At 36.3% G+C, this 25567-nt stretch overlaps 1 protein-coding gene across 9 annotated transcripts in view; it reads right to left on the bottom strand.

The window, feature by feature from the left end:
• MIPOL1 (mirror-image polydactyly 1) overlaps positions 1-25567 on the bottom strand; it is a 328422-nt gene that overhangs the window by 81627 nt on the left and 221228 nt on the right. The gene's annotated exons all lie outside the window — the stretch shown is intronic.

Here is a 25567-nt window from a genome sequence, read left to right as displayed (position 1 = left end):
AAAGGTTCAGGGGGAGGCAGAGGCGGATAAAAAGGCAAAAGCGCATGTTTTTTTTTTTAAGTGCTGTGACACTATTCTGTATGAAACTGTAACAGTGAGTACATGATATTTTGCATTTTTCAAAACCCATAGAATGGTACAACACAAGGAGTGAACCTTAATGTAAACTGTGGACTTTAAGTAATGATAATGTATCAATATGGTTTCACTAACTGTAACAAATGTGCCACACCAACACAAGATATTAATAATGGGGAAACTACCTGTGGGAGGAGGTATATGAGAACTCTGTATTATCTCAATTTTACTGTAAATCTAAACTGTTCTAATAAATAAAGTCTATTAAATCCCACCCTCCCAAGACACACACACACACACACACACACACACACACACACACACAGTATTAATGAAGGTTGACTAACCATAAGTCCAGTAGGAATCAAAAGTGACATCAGATAGAAAAGAGGGCAAGCATAGCCAGCCATGGCATAATAGCCAAATCAGACCTAATCACACCTGAATTTAGCTATGTCTGTTATAAGTTATAAACTGAAGCATCTCCACAGGAGGGCTTATCAGGTAGGGTAAACCCTACCTGTGACGAGATGTCATATTTATGTAGACACTAGATAACAAGCTGTTAGAAATAGTGTAGAAGAAATCCCTGCACAATGTAGAAGACTGGACTCAGTCATCTCTAGGTATAAGTGAGCTCACAATGCTGAGGCCTAGTTAAATGCCAGATATCATAATTTGTCATCCTAATTCTACTGAAATGGGTACTCCATCTAAGAACAGTCACACAAAGGAAGAGTGTCACCCGCATAAGGGTCAGTTCTAGACAAAAAGATTTTGAGGAGCTTGGCACAAGCTCATTAGCCAATTTCTTAGCAGATGGCTGAGAAGTTTGCTCAACTACTGAAAACTATGTCCCATACCATCTGCATGAATAAATGATTTTACTAAAAATGTAAAAACCTCAAATAATCAACTGTTCGTTTTTTTAAAATTTATTTTTTTATTTTTGGCTGCATTGGGTCTTTGTTGCTGCGTGTGGGCTTTCTCTAGTTGCAGCGAGCAGGGGCTACTCTTCATTGCGGTGAGCAGGCTTCTTTTGTTGCAGAGCACGGGCTCTAGGCCTGCAGGCTCAGTAGTTGTGCCGCACAGGCTTAGTTGCTCCGTGACACGTGGGATCTTCCTGGACCAGGGCTCAAACCCGTGTCCCCTGAATTGGCAGGTGGATTCTTAACCACTGTGCCGCCGGAGAAGCCCTAACCAACTGTTCTTACATAGGGTAAATATTTTTCTATTTTATTAGTGATCCTAAGTGACTCCCTTAGGAAAAGTAAATAAAGTCCTATTAGATATATAGTTTTATTTCACATTATATAAAGCTTAGGATAAGCACTGATGCTGATCTCAGCTACGAGGTTTAAATAAATTCATTTTATGAGACCATTACAAACACACAGTGCTTGATACACAGCTGTTGCTGTACAGTTATTTGGTTAATTGAATTGCTGAATAGGGTTCAGTCAGTATGCACACTGGAAGCATGTGCTTTGTTTTACTTGGAATTGGGTGGCAGCATGGTGACACGTCAGGTCCTGCTTCCCTTCCTCATGTAAATGAATGACTACTGTGTTCTGGGCACTTTGCTAGAGCTAGAGCTAGAGTAGTGACTAAACACACATTTCAAATTATTTTAAGTGCTATAAAGGAAGGGATGTGACATTTGAGTTGAAATTTAAAGGTAAGAGTAGGTATTAACTAGAAGAGAGGTGAAGGAAGCATTTCAGGCACAGGGAAGAACATGTGCCAAGGCCTTATAATAAGAGAAAGGATGGCTGATGAGCTCAATGAAGCCCAGTTACAACCAGTGCTCGTATCAGTGAACAAGTGGTTGGGTCTAGATCATAGAGGGCCTTTTGGAACATGAGGACCAAACAGGAATTTGGTCTTTTTCTTAAGGCAAATGAGAAGCTGCTAAAGGATTTTAAAGAGAGGGGAACAAGATTTGTCTTTTAAAACAATTGCTCTGCTCTGGCCAGGGGGTGTTTTGTGTCTCTTCATCACCTTACATGACAAACAGCCTCTAACCACTAAGATGCACCTTGCTCCTTTTCTGAGTGGAATTTCAAGAGAGCATGGAACTATATACTGAGGCTTAAATCTAGGAAATAAAATTCTAGAACTCACCTTTTATTTATTTTCTTGGGTCAGATATTCCACTTATGAAGATTTTTTGTTTTGTTTTGTTTTCTGCCAGGGATTCTGACTAAGTTCAAAGGTATGCTAGTCTGGTCTAAAAGATGGGATTTCTCTTGGACCTAGTTTGGGATCATCTCATTTAGAATCAAATTGTCTGTGCTTGCTGTCTTCACCTCAAATTCTATTCAAGGCTCTACCATCTGCTCTGTCCACAACTGCTCCAGAAAAGATCTTGTTGCTCAGTATAAAAGACATTTTCAATCTTTATGTTATAGGACCTATCAGAAGCCAATTCTTTCTGGAAATGCCTTCTTTCCTTGCTTTCTATGAAAATACACTTCTGGTTTTCTGCTTCATCAAAAGTATTTCTTGATGCTTCTTAATCTCCTTTGGAGGCATCCTTAACTGCTGGTTAACTGTTGGTCATTCTAGCCACTCTCCCTTGATTTCAACCCAGTCCCATGGCTTCACTCAATCATTTATTTCACTAATGACTCCTAACTTGGAAGTCTTCCTCTCCAGATCAGATTTCTATCCTGAGCACCAGATCTACACAACTACCTAGGAGACATCTTCACTTGACCATCCTGCAAATATCTACAACTCAGTATGTCTAAAACGAAACTCATGATCTCATTTTATATCCTTCTACTAATCAGCCCTTTCTTTCCCTCCCTTCTCCCTGGGCATCACTTTCTACTCAGTGTTCACGCTCAAAACCTATGCATCATCCTTGACATCCATTTCTCACCTAAAAATCTAATCAATCCTTTTGATTGATCAATCTAATCAATCCCTTGCATCTTTCCAGTATTCTTTTCAGCTCCATTACCATTATTATAATTTAGAGTGCCTGCTACTATTTTCTTAAGTGGGTTGCTTCAATAGTCTTCACTTGCTCTTTGCCTTGAGTTTTCTAAAGCACAAATATGAATATATGACGACCTGGATTAAAACTCTTCAATGACTCCTCACTGCTCTGAGGATAAAGTCCAAATTCCTTTAAGCATCCTTTACAAAGCTCTTCATGCCTCTCTATCCAGCTCATTTCTCTTTATTCACCTATTTACCTCTATACTCAAGCCAGGATGAACAAATTTCATATCCCCTAGAACACTGACCTTACCTTTTTTACTTAACTAGCCCCTACTCATCCTTTAGATCTCAGCATGGATATGAGTTTCTCTAAGAAATCTGACCTGTTGTTCAGATTAGGTGATCCTCTCATGTGTTCCTATAGTGCTCTGACCTTCCAACTGGATAGATGTTAAGCGATTTTTTTTTTCACCATTTGATCTCTAGTGCCCAGAAAAGGATTTAATAAATATTTGTGGAATTGATTAATTAATTACTGGTTCCAAAGGCTTGCTTCATGTGGTTCTTAATTTTTTTAATGTTTTAATGGTTGACTAGAATCTCTGTGATTGGTATGTGCCCTGCAGAATATAAACTATGGATATGTAGTACTGGTCTGTAGTTAACTGATGTGGCTTCCAGGTTGATTGCTTTGTGAACACTAAGAGTAATAAAAAGCCTAAGATTTAAAAAGAAAATGAAAGAAAGAAAAGTAAGCAAAAATAACTCTGATGAATTATTCTCTTCTGGAAGGAGATTTTACATTGACTCTCATTACTATGGCACCATTGTGGATTTCAGCAGTTTTCCTGGAATACTAGAAACAAGTGCTACTGGACTCCCCCCTGGTGGATGAATGAACATTTGCTTGTAGTGAAATAATCCTTGAAAGGAGTCATTCATTCCATAAATATTTACTGAGCAACTAGACATATATAGTACCAAGTACAAATTAAATGCTTGAGGATACATCAGTAACCAAAGCAGATAAAAATGTTTGATCTTATAGAGGTTTTGCTCACTACGCTATCTTTAGTGCCTGGAAGAACTGCTTTATATTTGTAAATTGATTAATTAATGTTACTTAAGGCCTGCTTCTAATCTGAATCTTTCTTTACTTCCTTACATCTTGATAGCCTTCCATTCTAGATATGGGATTGCATGGCAGATGCATAGAGAAGGAAGAAGGAGAGCTGTAACACAATCCTCCTGGGGGTAACCTCTACATCTCTCCTATTTTCCTTTATATCTCTGATTTAAAATCATTTTTAGGGACTTCCCTGATGGTCCAGTGGCTAAGACTTCATGCTCCCAATGCAGGGGGCCCGGGTTTGATCCCTGGTCAGGGAACTAGATCCCACATGCCACAAGTGAAAGATCCTGTATGCTGCAACTAAAGATCCCGCATGGATCAACTAAAGATCCCGCAAGCCACAAGAAGATCCTGCATGCGGCAATGAAGATCCAGCATGCTGCAACTAAGACCCGACACAGCCAAATAAATAATTTTAAAAAAACAAACATTTTTTCCATAATTTAGTGTAATCAACAAACGCTAGCTTGTGAAATTTAAAGCAGTTCTCTTTATAGTGAACAGAGTTATAAGAAATTATCTTTTATCAGAATTTTGTTCATGATTTTGGCTATGGTAATTGTAGAGAAATGTTATTCACACACACCAGAATGATGCCTTATTTTTTAGGAAATTACACATGTGCTGTATACGTCTTATTTAAAAGGAAATCAATCTGTTAATTATTTTGTTATATTTTTTAGCAGTTGCTCTTTATAATATGTGAAAATTGAAGACATGAATAAAATCAGTCCAAACTTCTATCAGAATACTTTATCTACATGTTTTAGGGATTATGAAGATAAAAGTAAGGTTATTGTTTCTTTGAGAGCTAAAGAACTCAGTAAAGCATTCATTCAGGTTTCTTCAGAAGGGAATACTTGGTTTATCAGCAGTCTGATAACACTAAAACATGCCTTATAGCACATTTATAGGCATCAGAATTCTTTCAAAAAAATGTAGCTAATAATCAGGATGAATGTCATTTACTTTTGTTTTGGTCTCCAGGAAATATTGTTTACTTTGCTTTAAAATTTATGTGAGTCATTTTGGTTATATGCCTTTTTTAATTAGGTTGAAGGAAGCAATCACTGGGGAGAAAGCGGAAATCAATTCTGATCTGATATTGATAGCTACTGTGCTGTAAACTGTGTGTCCTTTCTAATTAAATGTAAACATGTTCAGTTCTAAAGTCCAGCAGCAATGACAACAGTCACTAGGAAAGATTGCCTAAGTACTTACTGCTCAACTGATCTGCCTGGCCTTTATTTCTTTCATAGTTGTGCTTGTGCAATCATTGCTGGGGTGAATGCTGGTTGTAACTGACTTTTTTTAGGTCATCTTCAGAGAAAATATTTGACAAGAATGTAGAGTGCTCTGTAATACCTAAAGTTATTTATTAACTATGTCCTTCTGATAGCTAATCAATGGCATTGCACAGAGTCAAATTTGTTACGCCAAACTGCCCCCCTGCCCAAAGCCGAGTCTTGGTAAATATTTAATGGCAGTAGAGGTGTTTTGCTAGTTATCAAACTGATATGTTAAAGGACTCTTAAAAGCAACTTTATCTTGCCTTCCCTTCCATAAATGATTTGCTCAGCAATATAGTGTGTAGGTGTAAAAGCATCTGGCTTTCATTTTACTGAGTATCTTGCTCAGAAAAAGACCAAGTAAGAATAAACATGAAAAAATGCTCATTTTAATCAGTACTCTGTCACTTAAACATAAGAGGGGAAAACAAACCACCAACAAGCTTCTCTCCTTGGTAAAATGCCAACTCAAAGCATAAAACAACCCAGCCCCTTTCACTGTACTAAACACTACACCAGACTTATTCAAAATCCATTGTACAGCCGCTGTCATCAGGAAATGTTATAAAGTTTCTGTTGCTACAGAGTTGCTACGTGCTCTGTGAAGATCAGAAGACGTCTGGAATTTTGGTTTTTATTCAACACAGTAAAGGTTGCGTTTTACATCTTTACCTTTTAAATTACTGAATTTTAGGCCCTCTTGTTTCACTTACTCTAACTCCTGGCTGGGCAGGAAAAAATGGCAGTTTTTTTTTTTTTAATGTGGAAGAAATCTCTTCAGACTTAAGTTTTATTAGAATACTTGATAACTATTTAGGATCTTTCTAGAAATTAGGCTGATTTAAAATTTTTTTCACTTATTTCTTATAGATTTTCAAGGAAGTTAACACATTTTTTATTCTGGCCTTCCCCTCAGTCTAAAAATTTAACACTAAATTGACTACTCAATACTGTCTTATGAAGTATGAATTTTAATAGCCTAAATCTAGAAGGTCACAAAATTATTCTCCTAAATATCAAATAAGAATGGGTGACTCAAAGCACTGTACTGAATTAATGGCCCTTTAAGATGCATCCTACATCAAAAGGGTTTTCTTTATTGAAAATAAAGAAAAAAGTGTGAAAGTAAAAAGTTTAAGTTCTCAGAATGGAAAAATATTACAAATGTGCTAGATCTGAGGTGGAAACACTGGATTTCACAATCCTTGGATGATCTGTTTATTTACTTTGTGGTGGTCTGAAAGGAACGTTTATACATTTTTTTGCCTGACATGGCTAGTGTATAGAAGAGAAATAGTCGCCTACTACCAGTGACATGAATTTTTAAGATATTACTGATGGGCCAATTGGTATGAAGGCAAGGTTTCTCAATTTTTCCTAAAATTCTTTCTAAGAGTTATTTAATAATATGGTGCTTTGAGAGAGCAAGGTACCGTACTCCAACTTTAAAAGGAGTTTCATTTTGTACATTGCTGACCTCTGTATATTAAAGTTTGGAAAGATGGCATAGAATATGTATGTTTTTAAATAAGTATTTCTGGTTTATGTCTCTTGAAGACATGTCTATATTCATTTTGATATCTGATATTTTATGCGATATAATGCATTTCCTTACTTCTCAAAATTTGGCCAGGGACCCAGGTCAGACCAGAACTAGGGGCAGGCTAGCAGGTACATGTCTGGGGCCTCAATTTTAAATGGTCACAAAAACCTCACCGGAATAAATTTAAAATATGGGGGTCAATAACTCATGTTGCACAGGTAACCAATTACTCATGTAAATGAAAAAATGTAAATTAGGTTACTGCTGCTAAATAGATGGGTACCTCAACTGGAAATTTAAAACAATTTTTTTTGCTGTCTCTGATACACAGTTACATATTATAATGTATGACAAATCACATCAATTACACTTTACCAGCCAGCTAACTTCTGAAACCATATAATATGGGGTGTGATGCCATAGGTGATTTAGTTCTAATATGCTTCTTCAGAAACTGTCTGGTTTGGGAAGTTGCAAAAGACATATAGAAGAAGCTATGGCAGTACATAGTAGGGGCACCTAGCCCAGACTGACTGAGGGGTAGAGAGGAGCTTCTTAGAAGACATGTCTAATCTGAGTTTTGAAAAAGGAATAGGAGTTGCTCAATCAAACAAAGGTATATAAAGGATGTTGTAGCTAAAGAAGGTCATGTGTATCAGCATGGTGGTATGAGAAAAGCTTTGATGAAAATATTTAACTCATTATAGACTTGCAAATATGTCCAGTCCTAAAGAGAAACCTTCAGATCTTTGTAAAGTAGGGGAGGGAGAGGAGATTATTTTAAGAGGGAAAGAGAGTGTTCTCTTACTTCCAAGTATTTTCTGAAACTAAGAGAGAGGATAACTGATGCTCTGAGTGCTGTAAGGTCAATGTGTGGCAACTCTTTGGTCTGGTTGAGGACATGCTCATTTTTACTGTCATCACTCATTCATTCAACAAATATTTATAGAACATCTACTTTGTGCTAGACGTAGTTCTAGGCATTATGGATAGAGTAATGAATGAAACAGACCAAGATCCCCACTCTTCTGAAATTTTTGAGAATGAAGTTTACTTGGCTTTATTTAGTAAAGACCCACCTGGCAGGTGAGGTCCCTTCCTGGAGACCTAACATACAGTCCTACTCTGAGAGGCTCTCATCTGTTTTCCACTCTATCCTCTACATCAAGACTCCCAGATACCAATTCTTTGGTTTTTAAAACTAATGCTTTATTTCAAATCTTGTATATATTTTCATGGTGAGTCCTCTTTTTATATTATATGTATCTCTGGAATAGATTTTCTGTCAACAAGGTATATCTTGCTATAATATGTCCTTTTTAATAGTAAAGGTATATTTGAATATTATGCAAACACCAAAAAGAATATTAATTACAATTTTAAAGAACAATTCAATTGTAAAAACAATTCCTTGAAGGTAGCCTGTAAAGTGAGTTTTCATATATCCATGCTTATTTTCCAAAAGATTTGATATTTTTATAAGAAAAAACATTAGGATGAACTGAAATATTTTGATAATAAGAAAAGGTCTGAAATCATTAATACTAGATTTTGTAGTATCCAACATCCATCTATATTCTGGTAATCACTGCCCATAAGAGATTTACTTTGAGGAGAGACAAATATAACTTCTAGGTCTCTTAGAAGTAAATCATCAAAACAAACAAACCAACCAATCCAACAAACTGACAGTTAAATTATATAGCAGGGAAATTTTTACTGTCCTTACAGTCCAATACTTAGCTAGCTTTGGATTGAAATAGTGGATTAAGACAAGATGTACTGCTGCTGAGCTTATTGTAACAAAGAATGTTAGGCTCCTTTCAATAAGCAAGGTTGTATTTCCTTTATCTGAAAAATTCATAGCTGCAACATGCTTGTTTTTCATTTAATAAGTTCCTATTGTGGGTATGTATAGAACTTATCTGTAATACAAATATAAACATGGGCCCAACTATAATTTGTTCTTCACTTGGGGAATATGTATCTGACCTTGTTCACTACTCAAGAAAATATCTGCTAATTGAAAGGTATTTTCAACTAGGAAAAAATATAAAAAAGACTGATTTGGATGGGTAAAGGACTGAAAACTGGACTTCAGTTTATTTATTTTATTCAGTTTGTTCCTGCTATGGGTGTAGTAAATTCATAAATAAAGAGCTACCAATATTAATATAATATAGAAGAAACCTATATTTTCATCTACATGAGACAGGGCTTCTGCAATAATATTGTCAGCATATATTACTTTTTTTGGTAACTTATTGAAACATATTGCAAAACAGAATATAATAAATGATTATTTTAACGAGAAAATTACATATATATGGATTAAATCTGATTTGGTAAACATGAATTTACCAAATTTGAGCTATTAAAGGGATCACTCACAACACAAGGAAATAAATTTTAAAACTTAAAAACATGTAGTTTTCAAGAATAAGACATTTCTAAAAGTGTACCCATTTCAAAAATGTCTGAGTGTCTATGATATACCAAATATTCTACTAGCCCAAGGGTTACAAACTGAATAAGAGTATGTCTGCCCTTAAGAAGTTAAGAGTGCAGTTGAGAAGACAGATAATTATACTACAAACAGAGCAGAAGCAGGCCTAATTTGGCTGGTGAATGGGAGGTGAGGATGGTAGTAGGTTATTTAGAAGAAAACAATTCCTAAAAAAAAAAAAAAAAAAAATGTAAGCAAAAGCCTACTGGTGAATCAACTATACTCCAATAAAAACTTAAAAAAGAACAAAGCATACTGGTGAGAAAAAGAACAGCATGTGGGCAACTGTAAGCAGTTTGTTGTGGATGGGGTCTCAACCAGATGGCAGGAAGAGGGCAAAGATGACACTGAAGAGGCAGTCATGGGGGAGGTCATGCGGAGCCCTGAAAACTATGACATTATCGTGTGGGGATGGAGGACCATTACTGAAAGGCTTTAAGGAGGGAAATGGCAGCCAGGAGTGGGGAATGGAGCCGAAGATAGCAAAACTGGCTGCAGAGGAATTATGTAGGGGCCTATGTCAGTAGTTCCAGTGAGATATAATGAGGGTCTGAATAGGGTATCGGTAACCATGATAGAAGAGAGACAACAGATTCAAGAAGTATTTAAGAAGGGAAATAGATGAATTTGTTGACTCAGGCATTTAGAAGGAAGAGCAGTTTTTTAAATAAAGTTGCTGCCTTCAGTTTCAGACATTCTGAGTTGGGATGCCCATGAAGTATCATCTGGAAATGTCCAGCAGATAGTTTTCATCCATAGACTGAAGCTAAAGAGAAAAGTCTGGGCTGTGTATCTGCATTTGGGAATCATTAGCATACAGGTGGGGGCTAAAAATCAGAGGAATAAGTAGAGGCAGTCCAGGGAAAAGACTTCTAAAATAATTATCACAAACAATGAAAAAAATTGCTGATAGACAGTTATAATAAAAATCATAGACATTTTTTCCCAGGAGAGACAGTGTCTTTTTTCTGATATTCTAAGTGAAATAATAATAAAAAATATTTATCAGCTACCTCCTATGTGCTCAGTATTGAGAGAAATAAGAGAAATGTAAGACTTATTCCCTAGTTAACACTGCCAATACTTTATTTCTCACATAGATTCATATACAGATGCTTCTTCCGCTAGCTTCCGTATCACAACAGAGTACTTTACATTTTCATTCTGTTATTATCTTGGGACACTTTTGTTACCCTTTGCCAGCAACAGGATCAAAAGCAGTGATTAAGAGGTGAAAAGAGCATGGGGTTTGTGGTCAAAGGCCCTGGGCTCTTCCATTTACAATCTGTATGCTTTTGGGCAAATTACTTAACTGAATTTTAGATTCCTTAATTTTAAGACAGACAATTTGCTTACTTCACGCAGTTATTATGAGGATCAACTTAGATTATGATTATGAAAGAACTCTGCCAAAAGTAAAGCTCTATATAAGTATTAGCTAACACCATCACTACACCTCTGCGGTAGAAGTGAGGAGTGGAAGATCCACATCAAAGTTGGCAAAGAAAACTGGCCCTGTAGAAGGCCAAACCTGGGAAGCACCCTGAAGCCTCTAATCCAGAAGGAGTGAGACCTGGAGCTATGAGCATTGTTCTGGTCAGAGAGCATGGAGTCATGAAGAGCCAGCAGGCAAAACACAAGGTGCCTTGGATCAGCAGGTAGTTATACTGGGGCAACTGTAGGACCTAGTGTGAAAATATCTTATGTTATTTATTCTAGGTCATAGCTAACTAGAAACATTTTCCAGATTCTGACAACTGGCTGTTGAAAAAACTCTCTTGATTATAACAGTGTTTGAAAGCATCTCTTTAAAAATAACAGAATTCTTCAAATCACACATATGTGAAAAAAATATCTGCGATTCTGGCCTAAATGACAGACATTCAAACCTTGAATTTTGGGGAAAGGAAAAGAAAGCGATGATACTATTGAGTAACATCAGTATTCACCAGTGGAATAATTCTGACTAAAGACCCTAGACAATTTCAATAATTAAGAGGTAACACTGCATATGCAAAGAACACTGGATTTGGTTAGAATACCTTGGTTCTAAACTATCCTTGTTACTAACAAGCCATGATACCTTGGCTAATCCTGTTTAACTTTTCTAGGACTGATTTCAAATCTGTAGATAAATATGAAAATGATGCCTATTGTTTTACTGAGTGCTTTCAACATTTTAGGCACTCATTTGGGCATTTTACATACATTATACCTAATTTGTACAATGATGCTGAAAGCTAGTTATTATTTCCATTCAAAATGAGAAACTGGACACTAAAGAGGCTAAGTAATTTACCCAAGCTAGTAAATGGCTGAGTCAGGGTTCCAATCACAATATATATTCTTCCAAAAATTATGTCATTTTTGTTTTTTAAAATATGATTTTCTCAGGACTCTTTCAGCCTTAATATTTTATAAGATCAATGTTTAATCAAGTAAAACGAGTGCAAGTACACATTCTAAGTTCTTTTATGTAGGATATCAAAGATTAGTTATGGGATCCAAAGAAAACTACCGAGCCTCTCCTTGTTTCACTTTTTAAACCATTTTTATAAAGATAGTAATTCATGGGCTTCCCTGGTGGCGCAGTGGTTGAAAGTCCGCCTGCTGATGCAGGGAACACGGGTTCGTGCCCCGGTCCGGGAGGATCCCACATGCCGCGGAGCGGCTAGGCCCGTGAGCCATGGCCGCTGAGCCTGCGCGTCCGGAGCTTGTGCTCCGCAACGGGAGAGGCCACAACAGTGAGAGGCCCGCGTACCGCAAAAAAAAAAAAAAAAAAAGATAGTAATTCATGATATTAATTATCTCACAAGAGGTAGGAAATAAAAAGTGCTTATGACCTTGATGTGGAAGGCACAAAGAATAATAATATATAATTGCCTATCATACATCTAAGAAATCTTCTGAAGTTTTTTTAAATTAAAAAAATCAGTTTTAATGCTCTATATATGACCTAATAATAAAGATTATCAGATGGGAATTGAAGGAAATTTCTTCCATTGGTAAGCAAAATGTACATGCTAACATCTTTCATTTTCCAATCCATTACTGCAGCTTTTTAATACCGCTGCCTGGTTTCTGAAATGCAATTCCTTAGAAGGCCATTTCACCAAAAATACCTAAGGAATAAAGCTTAAGGAAGAAAGAATGAACATCCTGCTACTTGACATTAATCCCATTAACTCAGAGATCCTAACAGACAGACATGGCATTACTCCTAACTGGAAGGTATTGAAATAAAAGCACAGGGCTTTAAAATTAATGGGAGTTGCACAACTGAAACACTGTATGTCAACTTGATAATATGCCCCTAAATTATTGTTCACGGAGAGTGCCATTCCTCTGTTTAATCAAGAGTTAAAGCATGTGCAGTAATTCCCTATTTTCATAATATTCTTTCTGACAATAAAGATAACAACTACAAGAGCAGTTTTTAGCTGGCTAAACCTGATGTACTGGTTTTGTTAATAAAAAATTCATGACAATTAATGAAATGGATCTATTAGGACAGTCCCCCAAAGTAATACAGCTGCCCCACCTACAAATGAACTTCTCATGACCTATATTATTCAGAAAGAACTGTAGTAACTTGCTCTAAAAATTGTTACATACAAAAGGTTCACACCAAATCAAAGCATTATTCAGAATCTGGCAAGACAATTCAAGAGAAGAATGTTTGATATGGCCACCTTTAATCAAGTTTTCATTTGCTGTTCATATTCACGAGACTATTTCTCTAATTAATGCTTTTCTACTATATTAAATTATAATGAATGCAAATCTACATTTTAAACAGCATTTTAAGATATTAACAACTAACACTTGGCTGAATTCCAGATTTCATACTTTGTTATTTCAACTGCACTGAAAAGATAGACTACTGAGTAGCCATGTCACTTTCTTTTCATCTCAAGTCCTTAGTGGTCAAGTGCTAGGCAAAGAGAACAGACAAAAGAACTTTAAGATTAAGATGATTTGTTTGATATGCTTTGACAAATAAAACTCAGCAGAACATTTATTTCATACAGTTTCCCCCTTAAAAATAATCCTTTGCCTGAACTAAGTCATGCTTTGTGTTTAAAATCTATTGGATGTTAATGCTTTTTCTAACATATATATATATATATTTTTTTCTTTCATTAAACAATTTATGACTATCAGGGAGATAATTAACTCCATTTCCATATACAAAAGTCAGAGTCTACACAACAAAGTTCATTGTACAAGAATGACACTTGTACAAAAAGGCAGGTGATGTGTTGTGTTGCCCATGATGAAGATATGGAAAACTTATCATATACAATGTTTTCTAAACCAAAGAAGCCTTGTCATATTTAATTTATCTTTAATTTAGGAATTAAAATTATTTAAAATAATCTCTACTTACACAATAGCTAATGAAGTCCACATCAGATACTAAGCCTTTTTTTTACCTATGAAAAGACATATGATGAGAGCCACTGGATGAAGAAGAATAAAACAAGGTAAATAAACAGAAAGCCTGATTCCTCAAAAAACAGTTTAGATGACAAAAATAGGAAAAAAATTAATATAGACAGGAGAGATATGAGAAGACAATATGTTGAGTATAAAAGATCAGGATGCTATGAAAAAGGAATAAAACATAAGAAGGCATTTTTAGAGAATAAAAATTTCATTGACTAAATTAAAAGCAAGTAGAAAGGGCTTCCCTGGTGGCGCAGTGGTTGAGAGTCCGCCTGCTGATGCAGGGGACATGGGTTTGTGCCCTGGTCCGGGAGGATACCACATGCCGCGGAGCAGCTGGGCCCGTGAGCCATGGCCACTGAGCCTGCGCGTCCGGAGCCTGTGCTCCGCAACGGGGGAGGCCGCAGCAGTGAGAGGCCCGCGTAGCGCAGGGAAAAAAAAAAAACAAGTAGAAGGACGTGACTGCACAATATGAATGCATAATGCCAATGAACTGCACAGTTAAAAATGATTAAAATGGTATACTTTGTTATATATATTTTACCACACTTAAAAAAAATGAATGTGTGAACTTTTATGCAATTTGCTAAATGGGAGAATATTTCCCAGAAAAATTCCTTTTAACCAATAGCTGTGGTGGAAATTTTGTATCTACAAACAACTTATTTTTATTCTTGGAAATGGAAACCTATTTAAAAGCAACAATGAGGAAGGAGACTGCATTATTTATACAAATAAATGTTTTCAACCCATTGACAAAAAAAAACAAACTTGAAAAAAAGTTGAGGAAATTTCTAAAACCATGTATCAGAAAAAAAAAAAAGAAAAATATTAATCAGTCCAGAAAGTACAACATCTGGTAATTAGGAAACCAGAAAGAGACATAAGAAAGAAACAAACAAAAAGAGGAGAGGAAACTCTCAGTTAATCTTAAGGAGCATTTCTCAGGGATGAAAGACAAGACTCTTCCAATTGAAAACATCTGTAAGTACGGAGTACAATAAATGAAAGAAGATCCACTCTCAGACCCTCCCTATGAGATTTCATAACATCAAGGTGAAAAAAAAATCAATATCTTTCATGAAAAAAAGTCTAAAAAGGAAGACTGATTTGAAACATTATGGAATCAGTTACTGGAAATAGAAAAAGAAGAGTAATACCTTGAAAGTTTTGAAGGGATGTAATTTTCAAATTTAACTTCTATATTCAGAGAACTTAACCATCTACCCTGTTTGGAAGTTACTTGAACAGGAAATAAAGCAAGAAAGCAGACATGGAATCCTAGAAACAGAGAAACCAACCCATTAGAGAAGTGAAGAGAATTCCTAGGATGACAGCTGTGAAGCAGCCTAGAGAGCAACCAACAGGTCCAATTACAGCAGGAGGATGGAGGGCTCTGCTGAAAAAGGGAACTACAGAAAACAGAAAGTAAGAGTGACAAGATGGAAAAAAGGTGAAATAATAAAGCACAAGGTGCAAGAAAAAGAAAGGTAATTAGAAATTTCAGACAAGATGAAACAACTGTAAAGAGAAAGTCATGGCTCAAGTAAGAAAAAGACACAAAATACGGTATGATTTTAAGTACTTGATGGAGTTTTAAAAATCCTTTTGTCTTGATCCAAAGAACATTCTTCTTTGGCACAGGGACTGACAAATTCAACCCAAAGGAAAGGAACTATAATTCTTGAACACCACATGGCCAACATAGTTAATAACATTGCTTTCTGTTTTTCAAATAGGAAAAATTTTTAAATCTTAACATCATCTGTATATAAAGCAATAAAGAATTTCATTACTAATTCCACTGAAGGACAGGTGGAGAAAATAAAATAAAATTCAAATTCTTCACCTTCATCCAACTTGTTGAACACTTTTTTAGGACAACTGGGACAATAAGAGTTCTTTACAGATCTATTTCAATGTTTTCTAGAAGTCTACATTTTGTCAGTGATTATACTGATAAACATAATTATTTAAAATACAATCTGAGTGAACGTTTGCCTTATTTTAATATTTTAACAATTGTTTGTGGATTATCTCTGACAAAGATTTCTTCCATTTAAAAATTGATAATATCAGTGACAGAACCCATTAACAGGGAGATTAAAAGAAAGTGAAATAGAGCTACTGATTCTTAGAAATGACTTTGACATGGCAAAAATTTCATCCTGTCTGATCAAGTACCAATATATGAAATGAGAAAAATACTCCTCAGGTGACAAAAAAAAGAATGTGATCTCACTGCTATTCCCTTCTTTGCTGGCATAAACCAGATTTATTTTAAGGTAGTCTTTGAGAATGTCTGTGGAGCCATATATGAATTAGAAAATAAATATGTAAAAATAAATACCTTGAGGAATACCTAAAGGAACATGTCTGTCATGGAATGTGAACATAGTATATATTAATTAATAAATATTGACAAATGAAAAAACTACAAGTGATCTTCATACACATGAAAGAGTCAGCAGCATACTGATTTTGATATCTGAGATCTTTTGGTTCTTTTAGTATAGTTAACAGTGTAAAAGAAGACTTTCAGTTCTCTAAGATCCCTTTAAGAAGTTTTCCACTCCTTGCACTCCTGATTAACCCCACCCCACTGACTTTAAAAGGCAACAGCATAGCAAACAAAATTAATTTCCTTGTAAAGATCTTAAGACTATTTAATATGTAAGGAATAAAATGAACTAATAAGACTGAAAACTGCTAATGATTTTTCTGGTTGTTATTATTTATTGGCAAATCAAACAATCTTTTTTTTTTTTTTTTTTTTTTTTTTTTGCGGTACGCAGGCCTCTCACTGCTGTGGCCTCTCCCGTTGTGGAGCACAGGCTCCGTACGCGCAGGCTCAGAGGCCATGGCTCACGGGCCCAGCCGCTCCACGGCATGTGGGATCCTCCCGGACCGGGGCACAAACCCGTGTCCCCTGCATCGGCAGGCGGACTCTCAACCACTGCGCCACCAGGGAAGCCCTCAAACAATCTTTTAAGAAAAAATGGTCAATATAGTTTAATCAAAAAGAATTTTGCTATGTATTAGAACTTATTTATAATAATATCAACATCAATAATATCAAACAAAAATAACTTCCTGCTAGCAACACTGTGGGCAGTTTATAAATAAACTACTTCAACAGTAGAACTTAGACTAGTTTCAAACAAAGCAGCATATATAGGACACCTTGCTTCACATTCTTGTTTCAGAATATGAGCTGCCTTCTGCAATGATACTTCTGTCCTACATCAGCCCACACTGGTTATTGCTGCTCTTGCTATAGGACAGAGAGGCTGTCCCCTTTAAAAGGAAGATTTGCCAGTCTTGAAGAGTGATAAAGGACTATTAGAAGCTAACTGGGGTTTTCTCTCTAGTGAGGGATTGAACTAGTATCCTGAAACACAGCTTTGAAGTATTTAATTTTCTGTGGCTCAGACTATTTTTTTGTTTTCTTTTTAATTTAAGAGCATACCCAGTTTGCAGCCAAGTGATGAGGGAGGTATTCTTTAATACAGCCTACTCCTTTAAGGATTGTTTTATAAAATCAGCCATCAGGAGTCCTGAACTTTACCTGCAATCTTGCTCTTCCGTGCCAATGGTCAAGTCATCTTACCTCTCTGGTTCATCTATCAACATTAATCACTGATTATCTACCCATACATTGAAAAGACAGGTACCAATATCCTTTAACTTTTTTGAGCAAAATAATGTCACATTGTATCTATATATATATATTTTTAAAAGGGAGCTCACTGGGATGAAATATTAGGGTAAATGAATATGTCATGTTGACTCTAGCTGCCAGTGGGAGTAAAATGCAAATCAGTGGCATCAACAAACAGTATTGAATTATAAACAGGCACATGTCATTGTTCTGCTTCTTGTTACTCTATCTAAGTTTAACATGTTCTTATGCTTGCCACTTCTAATAAAATACAAATGCAATGACACAAAGAAATATCTGTAAAACTATTAAGCATTTCAGAGCCAGGTAAGTGTATCTGGAAGCTATGATTGTAAAGTTACCCAGATTGACTCAGTGAAATGAGGGAACTAGAATCTGTCTAATTAGGTTATATCTTATTGAAGCTAAAACATAAAGTTTGTGTAGCTTTCTAAAAGTGTGATAATCATCTCTCACTGAGAGTAGAGCTAGAAACCAAGAGAACTAGTCTAATCATTTATTTATTACACAAATAATTATTTAGCACCTACTATCAGACAGACAGTATATTAGATGCTGGAATAAAAATTCAAACAAGACAAAGTCCCCGTCAAGGTAATTTCTGTGAATGATGTGAGGGTTAATGTTAATTTTTTACATATAGCTATCCAGTTGCACTATCACTATTTGTTGAATAGACTTTCCTTTTCCTGTAAACTGTCTTGTCTTCACCACTGAAAATAAATAGGCCATATATGTGTGGGACTCTATTCCAATGATCTACATGGTACTTCTATCCTTCCACCAGCACCAGTGTCTTCATATCTGTGACTTTATAGAATATATCTTTCAATCAGGTAGTATAATTCCTCCAATGGTTTGTTACATAAAATTGCTTTGGCAATTCTAAATCAATTGCATTTTCATATATATTTTGGAATTAGCTTGTCAATACCTATGATAGTGGTATAATTTTTATTAGGATAGTGTTAAATCTGCAGATTAATTTGGAGAGAATGAATATCTTAGCAATACTGAAGACTTAGAAAAGTCTTCCCATTTATGAACACTGTGTATTTCTCCATTTATTGTACTTAGGTCTTCCATAATTACTTTCTGCACTCTGCAGTTTTCAGGGCACAGTGTTAGATTCATCCTTAAATTTTTCATAATTTTGAATGTGATCATAAAAGAAACTAAAAAATTAACTTCATTTTCTAACAGTCCATTGCTAATAGATAAAAATACAATTGATTCTTATTTATACTGGCCTGAATTCACTTATTCCAGTAGCTTTTTTGAAGATTCCTTAGGATTTTCTATGTATACAATCATATTGTCTATGAATAAAGGCAGCTTTATTTCTTTTCAACTTCCAATGATTATGGGCTTCCCTGGTGGCACAGTGGTTAAGAATCCACCTGCCAATGCAGGGGACACGGGCTCAAGCCCTGGTCCAGGAAGATCCCACATGCCATGGAGCAACTAAGCCCGTGAGCCACAACTACTGAGCTTGTACTCTAGAGCCCGTGAGCCACAACTACTGAGCCTGCGTGGTGCAACTACTGAAGCCCGCATGCCTAGAGCCCATGCTCCGCAACAAGAAGCCACCACAATGAGAAGCCTGTGCACTGCAACGAAGAGTAGCCCCAGCTCACCACAACTAGAGAAAGCCTGTGCGCAGCAACAAAGACCCAACGCAGCCAAAAATAAATAAAAATTAAAAAGTTTCCAATGATTATGACTTTCTATGGGAAGTTATATTGAAGTGGTGAGTGAACTTCCCTGTCTTGTTCCTGATGTTACATAGAAAGCACTGAGTCTTATATCATTAAATATGTTAGCTGTAAGTTTTCCCTTAGATGTTCTTTATGCTTTTATGAGCAACTGCATGGGTTTTAAATTTTATCACATGCTTTTCCTATATCCACTGAGATAACTGTTTTTTCTTTATGTCGTTAACATGGTGAATTACATTGCTTTTGAAATGCTAAACCAAACTTGCATTGCCACCTGGTCATAATGTAATGTTCTTTTTATATACTGTTGGATTTGAGTTCCTAATTTTTGTTGAGGATTTGGCCTGTGGTTTTGGTTTTTTGTAATGCCTTCACCTGGTTTTTACACTAATGTAAAATTTGCATAATCAACGAAGTTGGGATGTATTCCTATCTCTTCTATTTTCTGAGACTTTATGTTAAGATTGCTTATTGTTTTCCTTAAGTGGTTGACAAAATTCACCACTAAAACACTTGGCCCTAGCATTCTTTTGTAAAATGTTTTAAACTATGAATGCAATGTCTTTAATAGACATAGGGCTGTTCAGTTTTCATTTCTTCCTATGTCAAGTATGGGTTTACTTCTAGACTCTCAACTCTATTGAATTTATCTAGATATCTATCCTTATGCTAGTACCACACTGTTTTAATTACCATTGCTTTGCAGTAAGTTTTAAAAACAGGAAGTGTGAGTCTGCTTATTTTTTTATTTTTCAAGACCGTTTTTGTTATCCTGGGTCCCTTGCCATCCCATAAGCAATCTCTATAAATAAGACGGGATTCTGACAGGAATTACATTCGATCTCTAAATCAATTTGGGGAGTGTTGCCATCTTAACAATATAGTCTTCTTATCCATGCACATGGGATGTTTTCCATTTATTTTCTTTAATTTCTTTTAACAATGTTTTATAGTTTTCAAGGTGTATGAAATGTATTCCTAAGTATTTTACTCTTTTTGATGTTATTATAAATGTTGTTTACTTGATTTCATTTTTGGATTGCTCATTGCAAATGTATAGAAATACAACTCATTTCTGCATATTGATTTTGTATTCTGCAACCTTACAAAACTTAGTTTTTAATGAATTTCATAGGATTTCCAAAAATATGATCATGTAATCTGTGAACAGAGATAGTTTTACTTCTTTTCCGATCTGGAAGCCTTTTATTACATTTTCTTGCCTAATTGCCCTTGCTACAACATACATCACAATGTTAAGAAGTGGTGAGGGTGGACATCTTTGTCTCATTTGTGATCTTAGGGAGAAAACACCCACCCTTTCATCATCAAGGGTGTTACCTGTGGGCTTTTCAGAGATGCCCTTTTTCAGATTGAGAATATTCCTTTCTATTCCTATTTTGTTGGGTTTTTTGTTTTTAATCATGAAAGGTTGTTGGATATTGTCAAATGCTTTTTCTGCATCTCCTGAGGTGATCGTATGGGTTTGTTCTTTATTTTATACCGTCTATGTTTACTTTTATATTAATGCATATGCGATATGTATATGGATATGATGGTTAACTTTATATGTCAACTTGGCTGGGCCACAGTGCTCAAATAGTTGATTGGACATCCTAGATATTTCTGTAAGGGTGGTTTTTGAATGAGATTAACATTTAAATTGGTGAATTTTGAGGAAAGCAGACTGCCCTCAATAATGTGGGTGGGCCTCACACAATCAGTTGAAGGTCTTACTAGAACAAAGACTGACCTCCCATAAGCAATAAGGAATTCTAGCAGTAGATTACCCTTGGAACCAAACTGCTACCATGGCCCTTCCCTTGTTCTTCAGCCTGATGGCCTTTGTACTTGAACTGCAATATCAGCTCTTCCCTGGGTCTCCAGACTTCCAGGCTATCCTTAAGATTTTGGATTTGTCAGCCTCCATAATCACATAATCACACAGGCTGATTCCTTAAATTAAATCTCTCTCTATATGTACACACCCTATTGGTTCTTTTTCTCTGGAGAACTCTAACTAATATAGATTTTGGTACCAGGAGTGGAGTTATATATATAACAAATACCCAAAAATGTGGACATGGCTTTGGAACTGGATAAAAGGTGGAGGTTGAAAGAGTTTTGAGATGCATGTTAGAAAAAGCCTATATTACCTTGAAGAGACCGTTGGAGAAAATACGGATGTTAAAAGGTGATTCTGGTGAGGTCTCAGATGGATTCGAAGAACGTGTCTTTAGAAATTGGAAGAAAGTTGATCCTTGTTTTAAAGTGGCAAACAACTTGGCCGAATTGTGTTCTAGTGTTGTGGAAAGTAGAAATTGTAAGTGATGAACCTGGATATTTAATTGAAGAGATTTCTAATACTGAAGGTGTGGCCTGGTTTCTCCTCACTGCTTAGGATAAAATGTAAGAGGAGAAAGATCAGTTGAAGGAATTGTTAAGTAAAAAGGAGAACTTGAAGATTTGGAAAACTCTCAGCCTATCCATACTGCTAAAACTGAGAAAGTGTGTCCTGGAGAGAACACTAAAACAGGACATAAAGTGATTGCAGGTGTGACTCATGGATCTAATCAGCCATCTCAGCAGAAGCTAGGAATAGACATGGGATTATATCAGGAGAAACACTGCCAGTCTGAACTAAGGGGGACAGAGACAGGACAAAATGAAGGAAGGCTGTTGGACTTCTGAGATTCTGTAAGACGAGACAATAGAGATATCCATCTTGCTGCACAACATGTGTCATCCTTCAAGAAAGAGAAGAACAACCCTAGAGGTGGTTCAGATATCAAGAGGGCTGCCACTATAAAAACAGAATTACCATATGACCCAGCAATCCCACTCCTGGGCATATGGGCATATACCCAGAGAAAACCATAATTCAAAAAGACACATGCACCCCAGTGTTCACTGAAGCACTATTTACAATAGCCAGGTCATGAAAGCAACCTAAATGCCCATCGACAGACAAATGGATAAAGAAGATGTGGTACATATATACAATGGAATATTACTCAGCCATAAAAAGGAACGAACTTGGGTCATTTGTAGAGACGTGGATGGACCTAGAGACTGTCATACAGAGTGAAGTAAGTCAGAAAGAGAAACAAATATCGTATATTAACGCATATGTGTGGAATCTAGAAAAATGGTACAGATGAACTGGTTTGCAGGGCAGAAATAGAGACACAGATGTAGAGAACAAACGTATGGACACCAAGGGGGGAAAAGTGGTGGGGTGGAGGGTGTGGTGTGATGAATTGGGAGATTGGGATTGACATATATACACTAATATGTATAAAACAGATAGCTAATAAGAACCTGTTGTATTAAATAAATAAAATTAAATAAAAAAAAATAGGGCTGCCACTCCCACTACAGGTCCAGGGGGAGAGGCTGTCTCCTCCTTAGTTTTAGGGGGCCAGGCTCCCACCAAGGGTGAAGTGGTAACACTGCCAACCTAGAGGGCCTGGAAGTGGGGCTGCTTCCTCACTGGGCTGGAGAATAGAGCACTGAGCCAAAGAGGATGATTCTAGAGCCTTAAAGTCTAATGGATTCTGCCCCGATAGGTTTTGGACTTGACTGGAAACTGTGACCCCCTTTCTTCTTTCTGATTTCTCCCTTTGGAACGGAAATGTCTAACCCTATGTTTGTCCCACCACTGGATTTTGGAAGCAGATAACTTGTCTGGTTTCACAGCTGGAGAGGAATTTTGCCTCAGGATGAATCATACCTTAAGTTTTGCCCACAACTGATTTAGATGAGATTTAGGACTTAGAGTGATGTTGTAATGGGTTAAGACTTTTGTGCTATTGGAATGGGGATGAATGTGTTTTGAACGTGATAAGGATGTATATTTTGGAGTGTTATGACTGAACTGTATCCCCTCCAGATTCACATGCTTAAGCCCTAACTCCCACGTAACTCCCAGTGCCTCCGCATATGCCTGTTTGGGGATACAGGGCTTTTAATGAGGTAGTTAAGATGAGAGCGTTCGGGTGGGCTCTAATACAACCTGACTGGCGACCTTATAAAAAGGGATCAGGGCATACAGAGATAGACATCAGGGATGTGTGCACACAGAGGAAGGGTCATGTGAGAGTGCAGCGAGGTGGCCACCTGCAAGTCAAGGAGAGAGACCGCAGGAGGAATCAGACCTCTGACACCTTGACCTTAAACTTCTAGTCTCCAAAACTGTGTGAAAACAAATTTTCATTGTTTAAGCTACCTAGCCTAAGGTATTTTGTTATGGCAGCCTTATTAGCAAAATAATAAAGTGTATTCCACTTATTGATTTTCACGTGTTAAACCAACTTTGCTTGGTCCATGGTAAATAATTCTTTTTATACGTTGCTGGGTTCAGTCTGGGTTTTTCTTAGAATAAACATAACATGAAATATACTATTAGTGACATTTAGTATATTCACAATGTTGTACAATCACTATCACTATTTAGTTCCAGAACACCTTCATCATCCCCAAAGGAAATCCTGTATTCATTAAGCAGTTACTTTCCATTCCTCACTATCTCCAGGCCCTAGAAACCACTAATCTGCTTTCTGTCTCCATGAATTTGCTGATTCTGGATAATCCATGTCTAAAAAATCACGCAATATGTACCTTTGTATGTGGCTTTTTTCACTTAGCATGTTCATTCACATTGTAGCATGTATCTGCATGCCATTCCTTTTCATGGCTGAAAAATATTCCATTGTATGTATATACCACACACTGTTTATCTATTCATTAGTTGATGGACATTTCAGTTTTTTCCACCTTTTGGCTATTGTGAACAAATCTGTTATAAACATTCATGCACAAGTTTTTGTTTGAGTATCTGTTTTCAGTTCTTTTGGGTATATACCCAGGAATGCTGGGCAGTATGCTAATTCTATGTTTAACTTCTTAAGCAACCACCAAACTTTTCTACAGTGGCTGCACCATTTTACATTCCTACCAGTAAAGTATGAGAGTTCTGGTTTTTCTGCATCCTTGCCAATATTTGTTATTTTCCATTAAAAAAATTATAGCCATTCTGGTGGCTATAAATGTTAACTTTAATGATAATTAGAACTTTGCTGGGGGACTTCCCTGGTGGTCCAGTGCTCAAGAATCCGCCTTCCAATGCAGGAGACGTGGGTTGGATGCCTGGTTGGGGAACTAAGATCCCACATGCCTCGGGGTAACCAAGTCCGTGTGCCACAACTACTGAGCTCGCGTGCCTCAAGGAGAGAGCCCGTGTGCCGCAAACTATAGAGCCCACACGCCCTGGAGCCCGCAGGCCACAACGAGAGAGAGAAAACCTGCACGCCACAACTAGAGAGAAGCCCACGTGCTGCAACTGGAGAGAACCCGGGCAGACCGCGCACCGTAATGAAAAGATCCCACATGCCTCAACAAAGATCCCGTGAGCTGCAACTAATACCTGATGCAGCCAAAAAAAATAAGGAAAATAAATAAATAAAATAAATAAATATAAAAAGAAAACTCTACTGTATTTTGAGTTAGTTTATTATGAGACATAGCTCTGTGACTGTGTAAACCTGGAGGATCTTCTTTCTATCAGTATACTCCCATACTTGAAATGAATTCACTGTATTTCTATTTAAGGTTCATCTCAGAGACTATTTTATGACAGTTCCATGATTCCATATTATACAAAAATTCATGATAGTCTTCTGAATGGGTGCCAATACACCTCTTTTATGTGATTCCAAACTCTAGTTTCAGTTCATAGTGGGTCAACTTTTAAATAGGCATAGTATATTTATTTTAGTTTTTACCTTTTACCAGCTGTGAGGAATATGAAAGAAGCTAAGAATTAGTGTTAATATACAGATCAAGAACAATGAGAGAAGTAGTAGATAATGCAGGAATTAATAGTATAATATATAGTATAAGAAACTGGCATAGAATTATTAAGTAAAATACTTTTGAAAAAAAAGTACTGTATAGCTAGTCACAGGAAAAAAGTTTAGAATTATACATTCCAAAATATCATGAAAATGGTAGTGGAACTAAAGCTCACTTCTATTTTTGTAATTTTGCATTTTCTACTATAAATGTTATAAATAAATTTTGCTTGAATGACTAAAATGTTATAAAATACTTTCTTTGCACAAAATAGATAGCATGCACTTATTGCTTTTTTCTTTCATAGGTTGACTTAACAATCTGTTTCTAATTTCACAAAATTACTGATGAATATCATATAATAA

This window comes from Delphinapterus leucas, chromosome 2, assembly GCF_059928025.1.
Source record: "Delphinapterus leucas isolate spDelLeu-1000000601 "Yukka" chromosome 2, BTC_Dleu_Yukka2, whole genome shotgun sequence".
Classification (NCBI taxonomy): Eukaryota; Metazoa; Chordata; class Mammalia; order Artiodactyla; family Monodontidae; genus Delphinapterus; species Delphinapterus leucas.
This window is presented reverse-complemented; position numbering and strand designations above follow the sequence as displayed.